The following is a 7,874-nucleotide window of genomic DNA, read 5'->3' as shown; positions in this document are numbered from 1 at the left end:
GAGCAAAGCACAGGAGGCCAGCAGGGAGATGTCCTTCCTGACCTGTTGACTCTTCCAGAAGTTTAAGTGCACAGGCTCACCTGGACCTGAGGAGGAGCTGACACAGTTGTCTGCAGGAAAGCTCTGTGTGGTACAACCTGGTCACTTCATCCTGGAGGCCTCTGCCTCCCTTCCACAGGCGGAATCAACAACGCTGACTTCCAGGTACAGCTCCTTTCTCATTGGAGTGCTGAAGGCGGAGAGCCATGGTTCTTCTCCTGAGAGAGAGTAACTCAGTGATAAGTACAGGTCCTCAGGAAGCTGAGGCAGGAACATTCGATAGCCTCTGTGCCTTGCTCTGTTTGCTGTTAGGCTGCACACACTGACCTCGTGGGAAAAGCAGGGCCGTGCTGTGCCATCTGTCCTAGTGCTGGCCCCCGTGAGAAACAAAGTGCAGCGCCGTGGCCGGAAGATCAGAGCCCCTGCCCGCTTCTGCGTGATTGTCCAACGGGCCCTTGCATGTGTTTGTAAGGAGACACTCAGAGGGGCCAGGATTCCAGGACCATCAATAAACACCTTGATGGTGTCTCACCGCACAGAATTAAAACTACCAAGGACAATGACTAGCCAGAGAATTCCTCAGGGAAGGAACTGTCTGAGAGAATACCTCTGACTGCTTGGAAGGATGGTAGACGTGGATGTGGTTAGGCAGGGGAAAGGGCAAAGAGAGGGAGAACTAAGGCACTCAAAGAAAGGGGAGTGATAGGGTGGGGCTGAGGAAAACTCAAATTTTGAGGGACAGTGAGGGCTGGGCATTTGGGCCAACCTCTGGGCTAGAAGTGGGTCCCTACAGGTGTGGCACCACGTCTGTGGGACATGATTGAGGACAACATGCTACACGTGCATAAGGCAACTCCAGGGTAAGGGGTTGGGTGAAGACCACCTGCCTGCTCAGTCCCCAAAAGATACAGACTGAGGCTCCAAGTATGTGAGGATAACCTTTTCTTTTTTTCTCTTATTTCATGGAAGAATAGCATACTATGAAAACTACAGTATGCAAAGAGTACAGCTTAATGAATTATGACAGAAGATGCTAATATAGTCACCACCCAGTGTCACCAGTTCCCAAAGCCCACTGTGCACCCCTCTCAATCACCAACTCCTTCCTTCTCCCCAGGCCTCTTCCCTAGAGGTAATTACTGATAAGTTTTGCCTGTTTTTGCACTTTATATAAATAGTCATATAGACACTGGCTTCTGCACTCACCAAGTTTTTGAGGTTTGTCTGTGTCATAGTATGTGGTTGTAGTTTGTTCATGCCCAGTGTTGTATGGGTTACACCCTCAATTGCAGTTTCCAATTTTTGTCTATTACTAATCATGCTGTCAGGAGCACTGTTGTACATGTCTTCTTGTTGCTCATATGCTTGGACTGGGAGATATATTCTCAAGAGTGGAATTGCAGGGTCACAGGCAGAAACTGCCAAATAGTTTCCCAAAGTAGTTGTACCAGTGTACTCTCCTCCACTGGTGCCTGAGTTCCAACTGCTCTATATCTTTCCCAAAACCTGGTATTGTCAGTCATTTTCATTTTAGTCATTCTGGTGCAGTGTAGTAGTAGTTACTTTTACACTTGCGTTTCCCTGACGGCTAAAGAGGTTGAGCACCTTTTCATTAGTTTACTGGCTATTTGGATCTTCTCTTGTGAAGCACCTGTTCACATCTCTTGCACATTCATTGACTGGGTTGTCTATCTTTTGTTGGTTTGTAGTATGTATTCAGGATATGAGTCCTTGGGTTGTATATCTTACAGTATCGTCTCCCATTCTTAACATCTTTTGATGAAAGGAAGTTCTTAATTATAATGTAATCTAATTTTTCAGTATTTTCCTTTATGGTTAGTACATTTTGTATCCTATTTAAAAAAAATATATTTGCTTAAAGTCATGAACTTCTGTGTTCTCTTCTAAAAGCTGTATTGTCTTTCTTTTCATATTCACATGTCAAATCTGGAATTGATTATGAAGGTAGTATGAAGTAGGAGTCTCATTTAATTTTTTTCTGCATGGATATCCAATTGACCCAGCACCATTTATTGGAAAGCCCATCCTTTGTGTTTGGCTCTTAAGAGCCACCCTTGTCAAAATTCAAGTCTCCACACATCTTTAGGCCCCTCTCTGGATTTTGTTCCATTCATCTGTCTATTCCTGCACCAGCACCATACAGTCTTGGTTTCTGTAGCTGTAGCTTTCTTGATCTCCTATAGACGAAGCTGTTCTCCTACTTGGGTTTTCTTCGGACTGTCTTGGATATTCCTGGCCCTCATACGTTTTAGAATCCAGTTTGTCAGTTTACATACACACACACACACACACACACACACACACACTACACAGTATCTGCTGGGACTTCTATCGGAGTTGCATTGAATCCATTCTTTGGGAAGAATTAGCATGTGTGCAATACAGGCATACCTCATTTTTGTTGCACTTCACAGATAAACTGCATCTGTTACAAATTGAAAGGTATTGAAGGTTTGTGGCAAACCCTGTGTCAAGCAAGTCTAATTGTTGCCAATTTTCCAACAGGATTTGCTCACTTCATGTCTCTGTGTGACATTTTGGTAATTCTCATAATACTTCAGACTTTATCATTATTATATTTGTTATGATGATCTGTGATCAGTGATCTTTAATGTTGTTTTTCTTTTTTTTTTTTGGCCATGCCATGCAGCATGTGGGATCTTAGTTCCCCCACCAGGGATCGAACCCGTACCCCCTGCAGTGGAAGTGCTGAGTCCTAACCACTGGACCACCAGGGAATTCCCTGGTGTTACTTTTCAAAAAGATTACAACTCACTGAAGGCTCAGGTGATGGTTAGCATTTTTTAGCAATAAGGTATTTTTTTTTAAATTTTGTGCTCCCCCCACCTTCTTAGGTTTTGATTTTCTCTTTTTTAAAAAAATATTTATTTATTTATTTGGTTGCACTGGGTCTTAGTTGCGGCAGGTGGGCTCCTTAGTTGTGGCTCATGGGCTCCTTAATTGCGGCAGGCAGCCTCCTTAGTTGTGGCATGCGAACTCTTAGTTGCCGCACGCATGTGGGATCTAGTTCCCTGGCCAGGGATTGACCCCGGCCCCCCTGTATTGGGAGCGCGGAGTCTTAACCACTGTGCCACCAGGGAAGTCCTAGCAATAAGGTATTTTTAATTAAGGTATGTACATTTTTTTTAGGCATAATGCTATTATTGCACACTTAATAGACTCTAAACATAATTTTTATATGCCCTGGGAAACCAGAAAATGTGTGTAACTCACTTTATTGTGATATTTGCTTTATTGCGGTGGTCTGAAACTGAACCCACAATATCTCTGAGGTATGCCTGTATTGAATCTTTCCATCTTGGAACATAGTTTTCCACTCCATTTATGTCTTTATTTCTCTCAATGGTTTTTTCTTCCAGTGTTTCTTGAGATATAATTGACATATAGCACTATATAGGTTTAAGGTATACAATGTAATGATTTGACTTACAGACATCATGAAATGATTATCACAGTGTTTAGTGTCAATAATGTTTTATTGTGTGTGTGTGTATGTGTGTGTGAAGAGTCATTGCACATATTTCATTATATTTATTCCAGCATTTTACGTTACATGATGCTACTGTAAATCACATCATGAAAAAAATTTTTCTCACTTGTTGATATATAGAAATGACAACTGATTTTTATATATTGACCTTGCATCCAATGACTTTGCTAAACTCTAACAACTTACCTATAAGTTCTTTTGGATTTTTTACATACACATTCCTGTTGGCTGTGAATAAGTTTTCTTTTTTCCTTTCCAATCCTTGTAACTTTTTACTGTTTTTCTTGCCTTACTGTGCTGGTGAAGCCCTCCAATATAATATTAAGGCTTGTTGTCAAGAATGTGAAGTGTTTTTCTTTAGCAATGCTCTGCTGCTCCAGAGGTGAGGAATTCACAAGTAGTCTATTTTTTTTTCACAATTCACAACATTTTATTCAAGTTAATACATTTCATTCAGTAATCAGCCATATTATCCTTGGCACCATTAATAACCCCTTAATCACAAGAGAAACAGAAGGAAGGACTGAGATTTATGTGTAGAAGTTGATCTCCACCAAAACTAATTCATAGTCCATCATCTGTCATGGTTGTGCTTTTACTTGAGGCCTCTTTTTTGGGGCGAGGGGGCTGTTTCTCATAAGTGTTTGCTTAAAACAAATAACATGACCTACATGGAAGGAAAATAAGGTCTAGTCCCTAGTGAACAAGCAGGGGGTCCTCCAAGAAGGGAGCCCTAAAGGCTCCTTGAGCCCTCCTGCCCCAACCAGTCAGTAGTAAGTTATAACCAGGTGAATGAGAGAGGTAGTAACTAGCTGGAGAACCCATGGTCTAGCCTCTCTAGAACAGGAATGGCTGAGTGAGTCAAAACTGGAGGGAGACATCTACAGTGTCTGGAAAAAAGTGACCAAGAATAGGAAAGTGTGAAAAACATACAGGTTTCCCACCAGGGGACCCACAGAAAGATGGTGGTACCAGTCAAGGGCAGTCCTGTGCTTTTCTCTGACACAAGGTTACACTGAATGGGTTCTGCAGTTTTCAGATAAAAATTGGAATGATGCTGAACAAGTGCAAAGTGAAATCAGAGTTTCCCTCCTTTGTTTGGTAAACACTGATAGAACACCTGTGTGTGAGGCAATGGGACAGGGGCTAGAGGAAAAAAATGAAGCTGTCTTAAGACGTGGTCCTGACTTGAAGGTGGCCATCAGACCCTGCACGTACAGAGCACTATGTCGGAGGGTCCGAGTGGAGGGAAGCATCACTTCTGGCTGGCAGCAGCAGAGAAAGCATTCCCCAGTCGTTCCTTCTTGGTTCCCGGGATGTCCTCTGTGCCTCTGTGTCACCACTTGGCCTGCCCCATTCCAGGCACTTGCTTGTCTTCCTTATCTTTCTCCATAATGTGAAATGGAAGCCTGAGAGGAGAAGGTCCCGCCTCACAGGTGTCTAACAAATGTGGGTGGAATTGATGTGTTACGGAAGTGTCCCTCTATTTTGGTCCAGGTGGGTGGGAAAAAATTTGGGGAAAGGAGAGCTGATAAGATGGTGGTGGTAAGGGTAAGGTGTTATAATCAGAAGGTGGGAGCAACGATATCCCAACAAGCAAACTTAGTATGTGGCTTAAACCAGGTGACAGAACGCCAACACAGCCAAGGACCGCAAGAAGGTAGCTGGAAGCCCTCTGCCGAATAGGTTAGTCTGCAGAACTGGAAAGCTAAAATCTTTTCCTACTATCTACTCAAGTTTAACCAGAGCAGATGAAGAAATAATGAATAACTAGAGGGTCGTAACTTTCTAGAAAGATCAAGTAAACACAGCACCCCCCAAAAAAGGTGAGGCTGAATGTCAAAGTGTAGAGGAAGCTTTTGAACATCTTTTTTTTTTCTCCTAGGAACTTTATGTGCTGTATTTTCTCTCTTTTTAAAATTGAAGTATAGTTGGTTTACAATATTAGTTTCAGGTGTATAAAATAGTGATTCAGTTTTTTTGGATATCTTTTTTTAAGTTTGTTTTTGGCGTCTTGGTCTGTAAGCAATCAAGTAATAGATGCCATCCCAAAAAGGAATGTTTGCAGGAACCAGAGTAGTTGAGTCCAACTATTCGTGATGCCTTTACACTTGAACAATACAATGGCATACAAGGACTCTCCCACGCGAAGCAGCCAGGCAAGCCAATACCAACTGTGTACCAGGGTGTGATGTTGCTCCAGCAGGTACTGAGTGAAGGGGCCCAGCGGCCCTAGGCTCTGATAAGGAATAGTCTCAGGCTAGAAGATCATCCAGTTTTCAAGCAAAAACCTTAGGAGCCCACCGATCTTGCACTTACGCCAATAACCTAGGCAAGAGCCAGGCGTGCAAGAGCAAGACACCCCCCCCCCACCCAAGTAATCTATTATAAGGAGTTAGATTTTAGCCCAGTGAGTTTGTCTAAGAAGAGCAGGGCAGGAGAGTTGTTATAAGACTGGCTAATGGTTAAGGTAAGGAGCTGAGAGGAGGTGAGGAATGGCAGATTGGAGGTCTTAGTGAGATGAAAGAACTGTTGGCTAATTGAACTGGATGGGTTGGCCAGGTCTTCTGGTCTGCTCTCCCAGCAAGGTACCCCTGACTTGACTGGGAGGAAGGAGGGGGCAAACACAGGGAGGAAAAGGCACGAGGAGAGGGGTTGAGATGTCCTAGAGGGCAGTGGAAAGAGAACTTGGAAAAAGGAACTACACTTGGTTTGTCTTTACAGGGAGCATCAGAAGCTGCCATTTGGGGTGGGGCATAGAGGTGAGTGCAGATGGAGAGGGAGAGGCTTTCATGGAACAGCAGCCACAAAGAGGACTATGGTGGAGGCAGAACAGCAGGGAGTGACACGGAGAGTCATCTGCAGTCAACAGAGGTGTCAAGGAGAGCTCTAGGTCTTGCTCTCCACAAGGAGCATCAGTTGAGGGCAGTGCTAACCCTAGCGGAGGGAGCAGGGCGTAACTTCCTTTGGCCATGGTCCCTTTAAGCCTCAGCACATTTGTCCACACTGCCTCCATGACCTAGGGTGGCTCCTCCATCTCTTGGTTATTCAGAGCTCTGCACGGGCATCTTCTGCAGATAGCTTTCCCAGATCGCTACGTTGGCTCAGGTGCCTCTTCTGGGACCCCAGCATCCCTCTCCCTAGCGTTCCACCTGTCTCCCTCCTTCGTTAAAGTTTTCTGCCCTCCATTCGCTAGATTGTGGGCCCGGAGGGTGGGTGTGCGATCAAAACCATGTCTTTGGCTTCCCTCCTCCAGGCCCTACTCCGACTGAGCCCCCATCCAACCGAGTTCCGCCTTCGGCGCCTCTGCAGATGCTTCATCTTCACGCCCATAGGAACCAGACCGTACATCCGGCTCTGACCTTAGGTGGTCCTCAGATTCAGAAAAACCAGAGGGCACCACTGGAACCCACCCACCGGCTCTCCGTAGTCACTTGAGGCGCTTGAAGGAGGAACCCACGGGAACCCCGCCTCCTGGAAGCGAATAAGTCAAGGGGGGGGGGGTGGCTAGGAATGCGCCATTTGATTGGTTGGTGGTGATGTCATAGGTACCGGTTGGGGCGGGCCAGGGGTCTTAGCCGGGGGATCTCCGCTGGTTCCAAGCAGGAACCGCACCCCTTGGAGCGTTCCGTGTCCCAGACCTAAACCCCTCCTCGGTCCAGGGACGCCTGCGTCCTCTGCTCGTGGCGCTGCAGCCCACTGTCGCTGCTGCCTTTGCAGGCTGGCCCGTAGAGCACCTCCTGAATTGTCTCTCCGGGCTATTCTGGAACCGGAGGAGCCTCCTCCCCCAGACAATGAGTCTGCCATGGGGGCGGAGCCACCCATTGTGCCAATAGAAACAGTGGCTTTCTGATTGGAACGCTCCTCGTTCACCACTCCCCCGCCCCCGCCCGTCCTCTGTGACGTCTGTTCCGCGGCGTCTGCCCATTGGCCAGCCTGGGTCGACTTGCGCTGAGTAGCATAGCGCGGGCAAAACTGAGCTTCCGTTAGTCCCTACAAGGGGTTAAGGGACGCAGTCTTAGCGGGCGAGGGGCGGGGACCCTAGGAGGCCGGACCGCAGCCGTGCAGCAATGCCGGGTTCCACGTGGCATTCCAAGGCACTCCAGAGACCCGCGGCCTGGAGACGGGAGTGTAGCTTCCAGTGGAAGAGCCCCCAACCCGGAAGACTGCTGGCGGCCAGCAAGGCAGGGAAGTTGGCTCCGTTGGGGCGCTCCAAACAAACAGATGGTCGCGACATGTTTCATGAGTTAAAACTCGCTGATCGGGACCTCCCTGGTGGTCCAGTGGTTTAGTACTCCGCGCT

The sequence above is a fragment of the Balaenoptera physalus genome (assembly GCF_965194825.1).
Source record: "Balaenoptera physalus genome assembly, chromosome: 11".
NCBI classification, from domain to species: Eukaryota; Metazoa; Chordata; class Mammalia; order Artiodactyla; family Balaenopteridae; genus Balaenoptera; species Balaenoptera physalus.
Note: the sequence above shows the minus strand (reverse complement) of the source record.